General features: G+C 36.7%; 1 long non-coding RNA gene across 4 annotated transcripts; it reads left to right on the top strand.

Moving 5' to 3' along the window:
- The first annotated feature begins 10323 nt into the window (after positions 1-10323).
- Positions 10324-17162, top strand: LOC137243964 (uncharacterized). Of its 4 annotated transcripts, none has more exons than XR_010950696.1 (4): positions 10324-10612; positions 10771-10947; positions 11537-12010; positions 16690-17162. It is a non-coding gene; the product is annotated as an uncharacterized lncRNA (long non-coding RNA). The 4 variants fall into 4 exon arrangements; XR_010950695.1 differs by having other exon boundaries at positions 10763-10947; XR_010950694.1 differs by having other exon boundaries at positions 10727-10947.
- Positions 17163-18000: the final 838 nt, after the last annotated feature.

The raw sequence follows: 18000 nt of genomic DNA, 5'->3' as shown, positions 1-18000 counted from the left end.
TATTAAGTGCAAGTGACCTTGCCACATTTTAAATTGCTTTCAACGTGGCTGCCGTATGCATAAAATATATGTGTGAATTCATGGTGGTTGAAATGGTAGCAAATTAAGCGTTGCATATTTAAAGGCGCATAGAACGGTTATGGCCGTTCAACAAGGCACACCATCCACTTTTTTGTTCGCTTCGAATTTAATTCCATTTCCTCCTGATACCCTCAGCAGAGTGGGGGCTGCACTATTTATCTGCTTCCATCGGTGGTTTCCGATAAGAATACTTTGTTTTGGCGAAAGCCGCTGTGTTTTAATTCCCTGGACTATGTTGGTGTTTGCATAAAGCTTGTACAGCTCATCATTAATTTTTCTTTGGTACTCGCCGTCGCTGACGCGTAGAGGCCCATAAATCCTTTGAACAACTTTTCTCCCGAACACTTCAGAGCCGCCTCATCAGATGTTTTCAGTGCCAATGCTTCTATGCCATATACAAGGAGGGATACGATAAGTGACTTGTAGATCATGAATTTTCGTTTTCTTTGGCAAGAGTGATTCTACGCTGGATTTCAGAGTGGATGTTGTTGTTAGTGTTAATTCTGGTTGCTAAATAAACTAAGGCTCGGTTTTCAGTACAAGTTCAAATCAGTTTGTCAGTTAAACTACGCTTAAACTTATTCTGCAGTTTTTCAGTATACTTTAACTGAAGTTTAAGCTGAGCTTAAGCGGTCGATCTGGCTGGGTTAAACTCTAGTTAACCTATCGGTGATTTCCGTTCGTGCGAATTGGTGTCGAATATACCCAACAAGCATTTGGGCTGGAGTACAATTAGAGCTCATGTTGATAACTAGGCATACTGCTAAAATCTCAAGAGTTTTTTCGAAACAGTGGCTCAACCCAAGAATCATAGCTTACTCAGTAAAAGAGGTAATTTTCTATAAAGCAAAAAATTATATTACTTAAGTTGAACAAATTTAATTAACAACTTGTGGTTCTTTAACTGGACTCAAATGTAAGATTCCATACTACACTTTTTTCACGAAAATAAAATGAAATTTATATAATTTAAAAAATAAATAAATGTGACAAGCTAACCTCCGAGGAGATTTTAGGCAGAGCTTGTCTTCCAACTTGGCTCGTGCTCCTTTAATTTTTCCTACAAATTGGCCGGACGGGACCTACTTGTTTTATACCGACTCCGAACGGCAGCTGCAAGGCAGATTAGTTTTCACTGAGAGCTTTTCATGGCACAAATATAAACGGAGTGCTTGCGGAACACTGCCGATGGGCAATCTCGCTTAGAAAAAGTGGGTTCTAATTGAAAAATTTGGTGTTGCTTTGCCCAGGGCATGAACCCAGGATCTTCGGTGTGGTAGGCGGAGCACGCTACCATCATACCACGGCGGCCGCCTATATAATTTATTTTTATTTACTTACGCCTCATTACTGCTGTCAATTAGGTGTTTATTTCTCACAATAAATAACTATTTGCTTTGGTGGTACCACCTAGGAGATTTTTTTTCAACTTCACCTCAACTCGATATCCAATGTTGGATATCAACTGGAGAAACTTGTTGAATATTCATTTGATAACTGTACATTTCTCAATATCTCTCGAAATTAGGATATTAATTGGAAAATATTAACGACGTTTCAGATCTAGTCAAATTTAAACTCCAGTTAAACTACTGAGCAAATTTTTCAGTCGCAGTTTAAGGCCGCCTTTGGGGTTGGCTTTTTGTGCGGCAACATTGGTTTTTTTATTATCTAGATAATTTGTAGTTACGACAACAGCTGGATTTTGTTAACCCAACAAACATGAAAAAAAAATCTCCAGCGAAATTATGTATATAGTTCCGGAAGTGATATCCAACATCATTATTTAATTATTCTTAAACCATATAGTGCTTGAGTTGATATCCAACTTCATTCTCCATTTTAAAATTAAAAGTTTTCGAGTTGTTCTGAAACGTCGTTAATATTTTCCAATTAATATCCTAATTTCGAGAGATATTGAGAAATGCACAGCTTTCAAATGCATATCCAACATATTTCTCCAGGTTATATCCTACTATGGATATCCAGTTGAGGTGGGTTGAAAAAATATCTTTCCAGAGGTGGTACCACTAAAACCAACAGCTGTTTATTGTGAGAAATAAACACCTGGCTGATAGCAGTAAAGAAGCGCTATTAATTAAAAACAAGTTATACATATTTTATTTTATTATCGTGAAAATACTGTAGCGTTGCAATCTTACAGTTGAGTCTAGTGAGAGAACCACACATATGTAAATACAAGTTGGGAACTATATTTTTTCAACTTAAGTAATGGAATTTTTGCTTTATAAAAAATCCCATTTTTTGCTGAGAACGAATAAAGGCCTGTTTCTGATTAAAAATCAATAACCTTTTTATTTCTCAATATAATGTTCTAAAATTTTGCACATATATAGAATAGGGTATATGGCTTCAAATGGAATGTAATTATTTATGCCTTATTTAAAACCGTACCTTAAAAGATAAAATAAATTCAAAATTATTAAAAATGTCCAATATTTATTTTTTAACAATGAATACTATTATTTTATGCCTACAAAAGCCAAATATCAATTAAATACTTACAAGTCAATTTAAATAATTACAACATAAAAAATGGTGATTGAAATTGAGCCCAGATTAATTAATTAATTGTAATGTTTACTATTGTTATTGTACATATACATATGTTTATTATGTTATTTATACCTGATGAACTTCGGGATCTAAAATTAATTCGTTCACTTTCAAAAGATCTAAGGTGTCTTCATCAAGTTCCTTCACCTTTTTAGTATACAGTTTTATAATGCTTGTTATGTAAGGATCCTCGTCCTCGTTTCATTTTCTAATATGATGTAAACAAAATTTTTTATAATCCTTATAACGGGATTCTTGTTCATCTTCCGAAAGTTGACCAATAGGAAGTACTGCAAAATGCTTTATGACACTTTCTCCATGAATCAAAATTTTGTGGTCTGAAGATGGCATGGAGTGTTATTCATAATTGCTGACATAGTTCCTGGTAGTCTCCACAGCATAACTGCAAAATTTTTCAGCATTTATTAGTGAAAGAGCGTGCAGAATTATGTAAAGTAGTTTAATCAAATTTATATCCACTCCTGTAATTTCAGCAGAGCAGCATGCATTGTGAAAAATTCTTCTGGAAGTATTACGATCAATAGTATTACCACTAATTGTAATTTCAGCAGAGCAGCATGCATTGTGAAAAATTCTTCTGGAAGTATTACGATCATTAGTATTACCACTTACTTGCCTTGGTTTGTCGATGATCAATCCTAGCTCTTCACGGAAACGCCAGGGTTTTCTTCTCTTGCTTTAGTCGTTTCTTTTCTTCACTTGTGGCTCACCATGTTTGGAAAGACAGATTATAGGAAATATTTAAAATCATTTCCATACAACGAATACAGGTGTGTAAAATAGACAGTCCATATTAATAAAATCTTCATTTTCAGTCCTAGCAGTAACTTTAGTCAAATCATTCATTTGTCCCGTAGTACAATTATTGTGCTTTCGTCAAATCCAAGTCAATAAATACGCTCAAGGCTTCTTCATCCGTAAACATTTTTGTATGCCTTGCGTCTTCTATATACCAAAGTATTATTTCACGTTTAAAACACTTGAAAGTATACATTTTGAAGGGACAACAAAACACTTAGTTATTTGTATTCGTAACAATTACACTTTTGTTAATTCACTAAAATTTTGTTCTGTTTATATACTAATATGAAATATGAGGGTAGTGCGTTGAAACAAAGGGTATTTTGGAAGCTCCGTTATAATCGATTTTTCATTCATAAGTACTCCGTCGAATTGTAGGTATATTATGCAAAACTGCACTTAGTGCTTTACTTTTTTATTGTTTAAAATAGGATTCAACGATCAATGTCCCACGGGAGAACTGGAATTTTTATTGATAAAAAATAGGTATTTTACATAGTAATAATATAATTCCGCCAACTTAAATTGAAAAAATTTAGATAAAACTGCATTTAGTGTTTTTGTTATGATGTTTGAAAATATAATGCTTTAATTTTTTATTGTTTAAAGCTGTATTCAACCCTCACGGTCACTCGAGAAAACTGGGATTTTTACTGAGAAGGAAGATGAATCATTCAGCGCTGTTCTCTGGTGTGCAACTTGTTTATTAATATTTTCGCACGCAACATGAGTGCAAAAGAGATAAACTTCCTAATATCAATGAAAAATTACAAAACTTACCGCAAAGTATTCATGTACACAGCAACATTTAAAACTCCAATAGATAGCGAGCGGTTTTCCGTTTTCTGACTTTTCTCACATTTTTAATTGTTACTCCGAAAATCGCAAATTTCCGCAGGTTTTTTTATTTGATTATGTTTGTGGATAGATAGGCCATAAATCAACATAAAATGTAAAGCGCGGGTAAACGTGGGCAACTGTCAAAAGTCTCGATGAACTTTAAAAAAACTTTTTTTCACCATATTTTATTTTGCAATTATTTTAAAGTAAATATAAACATAATATTAAAAACATATTATCTGTTTCATATTCTTCAAAAAAACAAGGTTTCCAGAAATATATAATACATCATACCTTTTCCTGTAACGTATAACATTAAAATCAATTTGAAAGTGATGAAGGGAATGGGCTTAACATGGACGTCCGTCAAAACTTTAAGTTTGTGATATTTTAAAAAAATAATTTCATATAATATGTATAATTTTCGATGTTATAGTCTAGTTTGATGCCTAAACTATTGAGTGAAATAAAAAAATCATGCCAGTAGCGATATCGAAAAAATCATTTTTAATCAGCAGTTCTTCTACGATTTTCCATATTGCACTGTTTCGAAACAACTTTTGAGATTTTTTACATCTATAGACGTTTACGCTTAAATTTTATATGGACTGCGTCAAACTTTATCTACTTTTCTGAAATTGCTGCGCATAAAATTTGTACTACTAAATTTCAATACTTATTATACCCAGATGCAACTGAAATATGTGTCTGTTTCACTACACTAATTCTATGTATCACCTCTAAAAATGGTGTGTGTCCACTATTCATCGCAACCGATTCATGTTATACACTATGGCCAACAGAGGTTTGTGTCTGCGCTCTTCGGTACAACATGTTATGTAGCTAGTTGCCGGTAGATGGGTTACCTAAGCATTATCTAAGTGACGATAACAGTTTTTTTACGCGTAAACGGGAGGCACAAAATAAAAGAGAACCCGTTCAGGGGAGAATATCTCTTAAAGCGGAGTCACTGGTGCCGTTTGTCGTATCGCTGAAGTCGTATCCCTAACGTAATCAGCTGTTTATCGTTACGGCGGGAAACCAAAAACCAATTGGTTGGCTACAATACGGATGCGACCTTAGCGGCACCAATAATCGATTGCATTGATTTCCATAAGGTTGGTCGAATCAGCTGTTATAAGAATACCGATACGGTTACCGATAACGCACCAATGTCTGCAGCTTTAGCCCAAATCAACTTTCATTCGAGTAAAGGCTCCATTACTGATACTAAGCATAGACTTGACTTGACTTGAGAACTGTCACTTACAGTTCTGTTAAATGAACAGTGCATGTTACTCATTACTCAAAACTTGGCAACACTTAACTTGACTTAGAAGTATGTTGAATTTTGATTTTCTATGTAAGTTCTAAGTGACGTTTACATTTTGAGATGCCATTTGTTTGTTTCCATGTCATTTTGACATTTTGTCATACAAATTGACATTTATTTAAAAGAAAATTTCAAACCTGATTATGATGCCAGATTGTAGGCGCTAAGTTGAGTATAATCGTGGCTAAGTTGCCAAGTTTGCACCAAGTCAAGTCAAGTCTATGCTAAGTATCAGTAATGGAGGCTTAAAGCTGGAGACATTGGTGCTTTATCGGTAACCTTATAACAGCTGGTTCGACCAATCTTATGAGAATCAATGCAATCGATTATTGGTGCCGCTAAGGTCGTAACCGTATCGTAGCCAACCAATTGGGTTTTAGCTGGAGACATTGGTGCTTTATCGGTAACCGTATATGTAACCTTTTAACAGCTGATTCGACCAACCTTATGAGAATCAATGCAATCGATTATTGGTGCCGCTAAAGTCGTAACCGTATCGTAGCCAACCAATTGGGTTTTGGTTTACCGTCGTAACGATAAACAGCTGATTACGTTAGGGATACGGATACAGCGATACGACATACGGCACCAATGACTCCAGCTTTTGGTTTACCGTCGTAACGATAAACAGCTGATTACGTTAGGGATACGGATACAGCGATACGACATACGGCACCAATGACTCCGGCTTAACATGGCCTAAGATCTAGTTAACGTACCCTGCAAAAATTGTTGGATTACGTGTTCCATTTTTTTCATGTTGGAGTACTCTAACAATACTCCTTTGCAAAACGTTTGCGGACCACCATCGCCGATCATTGCTCGTTTTTTAACGATCGTGATCACGACACGATGACGATCGAGCAGAGTTGCCAAAAGTAAAATATTGCATACAAATAACTGATAATAAAATTTCACTATGGCAACTCTGATAAAATGCAACCGCGCACTGGTTTTATGTCCCACTCAGCATTTAGGTGATTAAATTTTGAATTTCCCTACTTTTCAATACAATTTGATTACTCTTTCTGAATAAATAATGAGTTATCATACAATTGAACAAAATAAATAATCAAATATGAATACTTTTGATGATGTAAAACTAAAAAGCATTTTTCGATCACTTTTTGGAATCATTTTTGAAGTCCTTTGATGATTAAATTTTAATATTTCATAAAAACCAACAAAAAGGATAATCAAATATGCTTTCCTTTGATGATCAAAAACTGAATATAGTTTTTCAATCACATCTTGGAATCATATTTGAATCAAATGTGTTTAATTTAGGTGATAAAAAATTTTAATCATTATTCATTCAGCTTCCTTAATCTTTTCTGACAATCTTTGTTGACTGAATAATGAATTTTATACTTGTTAAAATTTTACTTTTGATTGGAGATCATATTTTTTGGCATACAAACATTTTTTCAATCATGAAGTTCAGAAAAAATATATTAAAATTTTATTCTTCAAGACAAGAAATAATGTATATACTGCTCCTAACAAAAGATGTCCCCAACCATTTCTCCACCTTCGGCTTCCAAGAAAATACAAATCCAACCAATAGACAATACAAAGGTTGTGAACTATTTGAACCCCAGGTAAGTGAAACTCTCTTGACATATTTACTTGGATATGGCTTCAACATTCCGTACCATATCGTATTTTAGGATGTTGACGATCATAGCTGATGCTGGATGTTGTAATTGCGAATTACCTTTGGTTCAAATAGCTCACTTCCGCATGCTTTCTTCCCCTGATGAAATAAGATTAGCATGTAGTATCTTATTTTGTATGAGATATGAAGAATAAATGCACGATAATCGCATTCAAACATGATTCAAAAATCTCAACCAAAATGATTGAAATATGTTCACGAATATGATCAGAAAATGGCTGTGAAAAGCATTCAAATATTACGCTAAAACAATTAAAGCCCAATTTTACAATGATATCAGATATGAACAAAAAGCGTTTCGAAATATGAATCATAAATGATTGTTCAAGAATAATCACATTTATGGTACATTTTTCTCCCGACGATACGTTAATTTTCGAACAGAAAATGCTTTTAAATTTAAACGTTTTTAATCATCTTGGGGTATGATATTTGAATATTTTTTGATCAAAATTTTCAAAAATGCTGGCTGGGGTGTACATAAGGTGTTTTTTTTTTTGCAAGCGAGCTTGAAAAAAACGCTTCAACTAGCTAAACAGTTTCATTATGGCACAAGCATACAGATGGTTACTTTTTTTATCTGCTTTGACAATTCTACTTCAAGCGCAGTATGTTTTTGACACTCAACCAGAGAATTACAAAAACAAAATACATGAAATGCGTGTGTTTGTTTGTATGTATGTCACCCTGCCGCCACGCTGTTATTTTGTTATTTTTGTTTATCTGCACATTCGTATGTTCATTTCATTCCCTCGTTCACAATATTGCCCTATTTTTGAATATGCAACACTATACAACACTTGCAATCAGGTTAACAATTACCTAAGCGGTTTCAGTTGAAACCGCTTAGCCAACTCAACTCGATTACTTTTTATTGTTGCTTTCCATACAATTCGGTAAGCTAGCTACTGTTTTAATTGTAATAGTTTGCAACGAAATACAGCTATAGTATAGAGAAATATTAGTTCCTATACCTCCACGCAAATGCTAAATAACATAAAAATATTCGTAGTTTAAATATAAAAGTTGTATTGCCCCTCTTCATTTACTTTCATTTTAAATTAAATTCACTCCGATAATTCTTTCCGACACAATTCTTCTTTAGTACTTTGGCATATGATCCTCTGTGGGTGCTTCATGGAGTACTACAGTGAAAGTACTTTGGAAAGTACTCTAACGTATGTACTCTATGGAATACTCACAAACAAAGCGAGAGTGGGATCACATACTCCTCTCCTAGGACATCGCAATGTTAATTGGAGCACATTTTTTGTATGAATACAGATTAGTTTTGGAACACTCCTATACTCCTAAAGGGTATTCCTTACACTATTTATGGAGTACTCGCGTTTCTTGAAGGGTATTCATTTTCATAAATTTCTAGAACGTCATCTCCAATTGGAAGTACGAAATAAAAGAAAAAAAATTTAAATTTTACAGCTAATAATCTAGCTCCCAGGAATGAAACATAAATAAAAGTATAGATTATGTGATTTTGTAAAAGTGGTCTAAAGCGCCAAATACACGACACGAACATTTCCGCGAACATTCCCGTTATGTCATGTTTCTGCGACCTTTTCTGTCGTGTATGGTGGTGTTTGCCAGTTCGCGCAAATGTTCGCCAATAATCAAAATATTTTAATTTTTGGCGAACATTTGCGCGAACTGTTCGTGCGTGTATGGCGAAATAGCTCATAATCATAGTAATTTCTGAACGGAACAGACGTGCGCGGAAAAGTAAAATGGACAATAAAAAATTTCTGAGTGAATTTATTGAAATGTATAAATCTTTGCCATCATTGTGGCAAGTAAAAAGCAAAGATTATTGTAATAGAATTAAAAAGAATAATGATTATGCGACTTTAATCGCAGCACAATTGTTGTTCGTATTCATCGCCGTCTGAAAGAGAACTAATGTTCGGCCAAAAGTTCGTATTATGTATGGCCAAAGCTGCGAACAAGATTGCGGAATGTTCGCGGAAATGTTCGTGTCGTGTATTTGGCGCTTAACCAGCGTAGCTCCTCTCCTTTAATTAGATAAACATTAGGGTGACTCATGAAAGCATATAAACTTATAAGGTGTAAAATTAGATCCATTTACACACGCCGTTATATGAACGCACCTAGTAATACTCTTGATAAACTTGATTGTTTATCAGCTGTATTATCGCCAAACAAAATTTTTTTGATTGTTATACAAATTAAAAAATGCCAACATTAAGTGAAAAATCAAAACTAAAACGCCTTTACTTGCTGATGTTGGAGATTTCTGATGAATATGCCTGCTGTAATGTCTGCAAGGTTGCATTCCTTTGAGTTTACCGCGTTTACACAATGAAATGTGCGCGTAAATTTATACAAATAGGGGGACTCATGTAACCGTATAAATGCCTTATAAAGTGTGTAAACGTATAAATTTGTCTAGTGCGTAAACGAACTGTCAAATTTTGTATGAAAAATCATTTACACAATTTGTATAAATTTACGCGCACATTTCATTGTGTAAACGCGGTAAACTCAAAGGAATGCAACCTTGCAGACATTGCAGCAAGCATTTTCATCAGAAATCTCCAACATCAGCAAGTCATTTACAAGAATATCTTAGTAAAGACGTTTTAGTTTTGATTTTTCACTTAATCTTGGCATTTTTTAATTTGTATAACAATCCAAAAAATTTTGTTTGGCAATAATACAGCTGATAAACAATCAAGTATATCAAGAGTATTTCTAGGTGCGTTCATATAACAGCGTGTGTAAATGGATATAATTTTACACCTTATAAGTTTATATGCTTTCATGAGTCCCCCTATTGTGTAAATGATTTTTCATACAAAATTTGACAGTTCGTTTACGCACTAGATAAATTTATACGTTTACACACTTTAAAGGCATTTATACGGTTACATGGGTCCCCCTATTGTTTATCACTAACCTACAAGACGGAGGTAACAAGTTCAGCCACACATTCAAAGCTTTTTTCGCTCTCCACTAACACATCGACGTTTCATGCTGTCATCGAAATGACAGTTCATTAATTATTCCGGAAAACATTGAAACGCAAAAAAATATATTTGTTTACAACGAAAAATATCTTGTGCTTTTAGTTGTGACATGTGACGGAAATTAAAAATTTTGTTGCAGAGAACACCTTTTTGCGTTGGTGGCCTTCGCCCAAAATAATATTAAGTTAATTATAGTTGTGACATGTGACGGAAATTAAAAATTTTGTTGCAGAGACCATCTTTTTGCGTTGGCGGCCTTCGCCCAAAATAATATTAAGGGTAACGTTTTACAAGACGGTGCACCACCTAATTTAAAAATATCAAATAATAATAAAAACGGAGCTCGAGGCGCGCCTTTTGATTCCTCGTTTGATAATTTTTGATAAAACCTAGGTGGTGCACCGTCTTTTAAATCGTTACCATATTAAGTTGTATAGAATCGACGGGATGGCCTACAAGGTTTCATGTCATACTAAATCGCTCCCGATATGGTCGGGCTAGTACCTTAATTATTCCCGGAACGTACCCGAACTGCATCCGGCAAAGGACCAACAAAGTCGATAACGGGGAGTGTCCTTATCGCTACAACAACAACAACAACATTATTTACTTTGGTAATAGTGCAGTTTACGGTACCCACCGAAATTTGGGCCAAAATTTTCGAGTGAGGTAACAAAAGACACGTATTCACGTCTAGATCAAGATCCGAAAGCGGAAGTTAACTTTTTTTACCCGTTCAAAAGATATTAACGAAAAACCGAAAAAAGACCCGCGGGTCCCTCCGAAACCGTGGGTGGGATCCATAGTATTTTTGCGCAGAACACCTTTCTGCGTTGGCAGCCTTCGACCGCGCTTATCAAAAATAACCCTGGGCTACGCCATGCCAAGTCCGGGTGTGTGGTATAACCGTGGCTACCGCCACGGTGATGCACATTTTTTTTTTGTGGGTACGAACACAACAACAACCACATTAAAATCGCCAAATTCAACTGCAAAACTCTCCGGACAGAGATAAAATTTTTCTTTTCTGCCTTCGGATTATTGTTCGAGATTAATACGCGTCTTTTGATACCACACTCGAAAATCTTGGCTCAACTTTAGAATGGGTACCGTAAACTGCACTACTACCTTTACTTTCTGATTTTCATTCATACGTATGTGCATTTTTAAATAATAATAAAAAATGTTATATTATTCTAATAGATAGCATCTCCGCCGGGTTGCGATGCAGCTCAGAATATGCCAAAATCAGAGGAAATCTACAATTAAATGCAGATTCACGTGTCATTTGCCAAGGATACAAGGTACTTTACAACCAACATGCTTTGGAATACGGTACCAAACTGGTTGGATGTATTACGATAAAAAAGGGGGGAACTACGCATCTTGGTTTGCCAGTATTTGCTTCGGTTATTTATATTGATTTGTACTAATTAATAATTGCAAAACCAGAGCAAAAAAGGCAACTGATCGGCATGCAACTGTTATTTATGTGGCGCCACCGGGAGCTGCTGCTGCTATCCTAGAAGCATTAGAAGCAGGTATGTCTGATTGTTTGCATCACCAAAGGTGTGCCATAACATGATATGGTTCGCGTTAAGCACGCTCTCTTAAGGCAAAAAAAAAAAATCGCTTCTAGTCAGGCCCGATTGTCCACGAATCATCGCACCAGAAAGGGTAAGTAAATTGGCTACCATATTAAATAATTGTCATGATTTTGTTGATAATCAACTAAAGAATGCAAATACGACAGAGTTCGAAGTTCATGTGAAAACCAATTAATTTTTTTAATTGGCGTTTGGAGAGAAAAATACATATGTATGTATGCATAGAACTGCATAGAAGGGGAGGAATTAATTAATTATTATCAGTAGATTTACACGATTTTTGTAATTTTCCCTGCGTTGCAGTTGTCATTTTATTGCGTTAACAGAGGACATCAACACCTTACTACCCACAGCCAGTTAAAATTTTAGTAGTTTCATGGAAAGTTATATATCGAGCATTCCATGGAGAATGGTACATTTTAGCAGACTTTCGCATTGCGGTCATGTCAATAGTTCCCGAGATGGTGGGGCTAGTACCACAATGGTGCTTGTTACCGGAACGTGGATAGATAGATAATTTATTGAGGATTGCACAGTGACTTGCACATCTCCTTCACAGCACCTCATCCTAGCCGACTTCCTTGATGAACCCCAGCAGTGTTCTTGGCTTGAGGGATTAAATGTGGGAATGCTCTGGCCATGGTGAGCCCATAAACTTAGCCCTACGTCTTGAAATTGCGCCGCAATCTAGATGGATATGGTCCGCCGTCTGCTGATCCATCACAAAATCGGTATGTGTTGTTCGATTTTATACCCAGCTTTTGCATGTGACTGTTAAGTCTACAGTGTCTTGTAAGAATAGCCGTTAGGATTCTTAGGTTATCTTTTTGAGAAGCCTATTAATGCCCTATATCGAGTTGTGCTGTAACCCCCTGACAGTAACTTAGATTGACTCAGGCCTGGCATATTGCGCCAGTGTTCTTTCTTTTCCCTTCCTTCTACTATTAGGGGCATTTATTGAGTGAGCCAACTGCCAGGAACGGTTCGGGATCGATGGGTCATGCAGTTGCTGCCTCTCTTTCCGGGTTGTCCGCCTGCTGTTGTTGTTATAGCAGTGCTTCGTCCCATCCAATAGGTGCGACCGATCACAAATTGTCATCAATGCCTTCTAACGGGAGTCCAAGGAAACTTTCTGTTTCAAGAGGGGTGGACCATAATGAGAGGAGTGTTAGAGGCGTTGGTTCCACAATACAGTTAAAGAGATGGTTGGTGTCATGTGGGGACACATTACAAGCAGGACAATGTTTTGTATGTCGGGGTTGATTCTGGATAGGTAAGAGTTTAACCTGTTATGTTATCCAGCACGAAGTTGAGCTAGAGTGACTACTCTCGTTTCCCTAAGGAGAGCGCGTTCCTCCTCTGCTAGTTTTGTTCTTTGAGTACAGGAATCACCGGCATAGAGGTCCGACGCCTGTTTGTGGAGTTCACTGAAGACATGCTTGTGTTTTTTAGCTTCATGTGTTCTCAGGTGCCGTATTGCCTCATAATGTAATGAGGCCGTGAACAACAAGAGCCACAAAAGATTTATAAAAGTTACGAGGACGCTGGATTTTGTAATATAGCCCAGAGCAACCTGTCCGATGAAACCATCCCTTGCACGTGAAACACTGACAAGAGTACTTATTTTTTTAATTTAATTTATTTATTATTACGGCTGTTTAGGCCTAAAATTTAAACTACTAAGTACAATTCATTGTTATAATCACTTATTTCTATTGAACATGCTGTTGGAATGCCATGTGATTCCGATCAGCATATTTACTAGCGTGAGCCACTCATTTAAGGAAGGTTGGAAAGGACGCGTTTCCAATCCCCCAGTGCTCCCAGCTTAAGGCAACAAAATTTGGAACTTATATTTTTCAATTATATGTGTATTTTAAGCTGTCGGAATGTATTAGTCTCCGATCAACACAGCTAAACATGTCTTTGGATGTTGGAAATTGAAAATAACGTGTATCCAATCACCTCTCAACTTTGATTAGTAAAGACGCTGTCGGAATGCATGAAAATTCCGATTAGCACAGCTCAACATATAATGGGAGGTTGAAAAGGACGTGTTTCCAATCCCCCCTGCTCCAACTTTTGTTTGGCCTTATTTTCGTTATTTTTGTTACACATTATATAATTTTATTGTTATATTAATGCTGTCGGAATGCGAGTGATTCCGATCAGCAACAGTAAATATCAGCTGGAAATACCGAATTCCAGCGAAATTAGTTGTTGGAACTGTCTGGAGTTACAGGTGGCGACCGATTTTCTTTTCCTTAGGGCCGGATGCATTGTATTTTGCTGCTTCCAATATTACCATTCCCTTTTCGCGCTCCAGTATCGGATATATCGTAAAAAATAAGAGAAAAACTTTATCTTATTGGAAGGGTTTTACAATGCTCCAATAAACTTTTTTTAAAAGTATTGAAGTTATTACTACTTTTTATGTGATTAGGAAGTTCATTGAAATATTTCAGGCCCTTATATATGACCGTCCTGAAAAGATTATTTTCCGGCAAACGCAGCAAACTCATTTCTCAGGACCGTGGTCAGGAGAAGGACCCGGATTGGGGTCGATACCTTCCCGAAAGAGTAGAGTATGGCGCAGACCCGCTACAAGGATCTGCTGGGAGGATGACAATTTGTGGGAGGGACGCAATAAATTAAACACTGAGTCCGCCTGCTAATTACCCTCTACTACCCTGTGGCCTAGGACCCAGGGCAACAGTACTACGTTGTGTGCTCCTAATTGATTTAGCTTTTCTACGCACTGAAGGACCAGTGCTGACTTTATTTCGAACGCCGCAAATGGCTTTAGTGGGGCCTGACTGAGTATGGCAATTGTTTCATTGGGGTATCAACGCTGAAGGTTCAGCTTAGCGCACTAACTTATGGCGAATACTTCTGCTTGAAAATGCCCGGATGTGCTTTTAGAGTTACTGATATTTTGGTTCTGGGTCCGAAAACTCTGGCTCCAATCCCCTCTGGCGTCTTCGAGCCATCTATTTACCATACGATCTTGAGCAGACTAGTAATACATTGCACCCGCCCATACCTATACAGCCGTACCAAGAGACTGAGCAGCCCATTACATTTTGGCACAACCGGAGCACTGCTGGACATCCAATCTATATGAAAGCTATGCATTCAAAAGTGTTTGTACCAGTGGCTGGTGCACACCGAACTGGACCAATGTATGCTATATAGATGCCTGCACAAATACCAAGCTATGTTTACGTGAATAATGTTACTGCTTATGTCCATTTGTACGGTTGAGCACATACAGTACCTACGTTTATACAAGGTGGAACAACACACTATCTACATGGCGATGTAGCCACCGATCACGTTGTTGTAAGAGATTAATTAAAATATGTTATTCATAAACACTGTTTCTTATATTTTCATTATCATTAAACTGTAGACTCATGACGGGTATTCTTACTGGACACTGCCTTCTGGCGTCACATGCCTTTAAATTAGGCTTGGTCAGTGATAGCAGATGTAGGAAGTGCGGGTTGGAGGAGAAACGATCGAGACCATTCTGTGCTCTTGCCCTGCACTTGCCAGGCTAAGACTCCAGCTATTAGAAGTGATAAAGCTGTCAGATCTAGAAGCAGCAAGTGGCTTAAGTTCTTGGAAGTTTCTGGTATTTGTCAAGAGGACGGAGTTATTTTATAACATGTCCTGGTTGTTGATAGGGTTTTAGCTTGGTCGTTAAAACAAACTTCTGGTAACACTACGGACTCATTCAGTCTATGTGAGGTCATGAACCCGCCAGTTCAACCTAACCTATATTTTGTTTTGGTTTTTACTTTAGAATCAACCGAGGGCCTCGGCTGTTAAAGAAACAGGATTCGCCACGGGTAGGTGAGGTTCACAATTGGGTTGGAGAAGCTATTTATTGCGCTGGCAACCCATTGAACGGGTTGCGCTACACAACCCCCTGAACCAATTTGGTATTTTAATCGCCTCTTACGCAGGCATGCCTATCGCGGGTATACTCTAAGCCCCCTAACCCGCTGGAGCCATGAGAAGCGTTAGTGACCTTGGGTGTCCCAAGGAAAGTTCCGTCGTGTCTTGTGTTGTTGGGCGAGCGGCCAGGCAGCAGCGTGCAACAAATGCACCATTCAAGAGGATACCCTTGCTGAGCCCAGAGAATCTGGGAAAGTTGGATGTACTGGTCGGATGCAGCAAACGAGTATATTCTGTAATAGCATATGATCAACTTGGAGATAACCAAACGTTTATTTTCCTGTCCAACAGGGAACTGGTTCTAGACCCTGCTGCTAAAGAAGGATAGGCATAGTCACATCAATTCGTTCCCGGGTTACTCGGGGAAATCAGTTTTAGCAGTACTTGGCACTTTTCATACTGCACGTCCATACAAGAACTTCGGATAATGAATTAAACAGTTCTTGTTGTTGTTTTTGTTGTTGTTGATGTTTTTGTTGTTGTTGTTGTTGTTGTTGTTGAATTAAACAGTCATCTGCATTTGTTTGTTTTTGTAGCACGTCTAATTTCCTTCGTAACATCAATCAATTATCCCTTGTTATAATGTTGTGTTCTCTATGAATGCAACAGCGAAGTCTCTTCGGGTACCCCTGATTCTAGTTATCTGAAATCTCCTTGAGTCCCTTGTGCCTTTGGCCTCTCAGAAAAGAGCTAATTGTGGAGCCCTATTTATAGAACACTTTTCGGGTTAATTATACTAAAAATTTTAATCTATCCTTACTGATATTAGTTTCTTTCTCATTCTAGGTAATTTGATTTTGACGATGTGCGCATAGCAATATTCCAGCTGTAGCTGAAGGAAGAACATAAATTTGCTCAAATTTTAAGAAAACAGCGACAACTATCCCCCCGCCTTTTTAGTACCACAGATAAGGCGCTAACAAGCATACTATGGGAAATGGTCAAGACCAAAGGATCAATATCACCTATAAATCGACTTTGATAGGACGAATTGGGGCTTCCGGTATTATCCCTACAAAACTCATATGGCTCTGCAAACTGATGTTAAACAACACCACCAGCGCAGGAAAAATTGGGCGTCATCACTGAGCTTCGAAAGTTTCAGAGAGGGTACATCTATTAATAGACGTTATTGTACTTAAATTAATTATCAATATACACATATGTAAAGTACACTAGAGTAATAAGGGAATAATTTAAATTGTACAAAAACATTGTATATACGAATTATTTATAATTAAATATTATCTAAACATAAAGGACGCGTTTCATTCATGGAAAAAACGATTTGACAGAAAGTAACCGATAGGCCAGTTAGCCGCCCTACTAGACAGCTGATAATCAGATGATTGATCATCTGTCAGGAAGTGCTGTAGGAAAGTCACATCAGGGCGCAGTACGAATATCCCATCAGGTTTGCTCTAGCAGTATGATAAACCTGATGGGTTTGGCTGTATACGTGTGACTTCAGACATGATGTAAACATTTGTCATGGCGGAGGCATCATGCCGGATGTAAACATTTGTCAGAGCGGAGGCATCATGCCGGATGTAAGCATTCGTCAGAGCGGAGGCATCATGCCGGATGTAAACAATTGTCAGAGCGGAGGCATCATGCCGGATGTAAACAATTGTCAGGGCGGAGGCATCATGCCTGATGTAAACATTAGTCAGGGCGGATCCATCAAACCGGATGTGCAAATCAATCACAGAGGATGCATCATAATAAATAAAACATATACAGATATATGTATATAAAAATTCGTTTATTATTCAATATATGTGCACTTTTATATAGTACTTATGATAAAAGACTATAAAAATATCTCAAAACGTCCAATTAAATATATATATCACATTATTTATTCTCACTTAGTTTTACTTATTTACTTATATATCTGATTACTTTTTTTAATTTTTTTTATTGTTCATTAAAATTTCGTTTCTTGAAATAAAGTATATTTACATTATTTTTTTTATTTTTACCTATTTACGTATATATCACATTGCTTTTCTTTATGTATTCATTAAAATTTCATTTCTTTAAAAAGCTAATAGTTGTTTGTCTTTTCATTCTCAGGTACTTATGATAAAAAAC

Source organism: Eurosta solidaginis, chromosome 3 (genome assembly GCF_040869045.1).
Source record: "Eurosta solidaginis isolate ZX-2024a chromosome 3, ASM4086904v1, whole genome shotgun sequence".
In the NCBI taxonomy this organism is placed as follows: Eukaryota; Metazoa; Arthropoda; class Insecta; order Diptera; family Tephritidae; genus Eurosta; species Eurosta solidaginis.
This window is presented reverse-complemented; position numbering and strand designations above follow the sequence as displayed.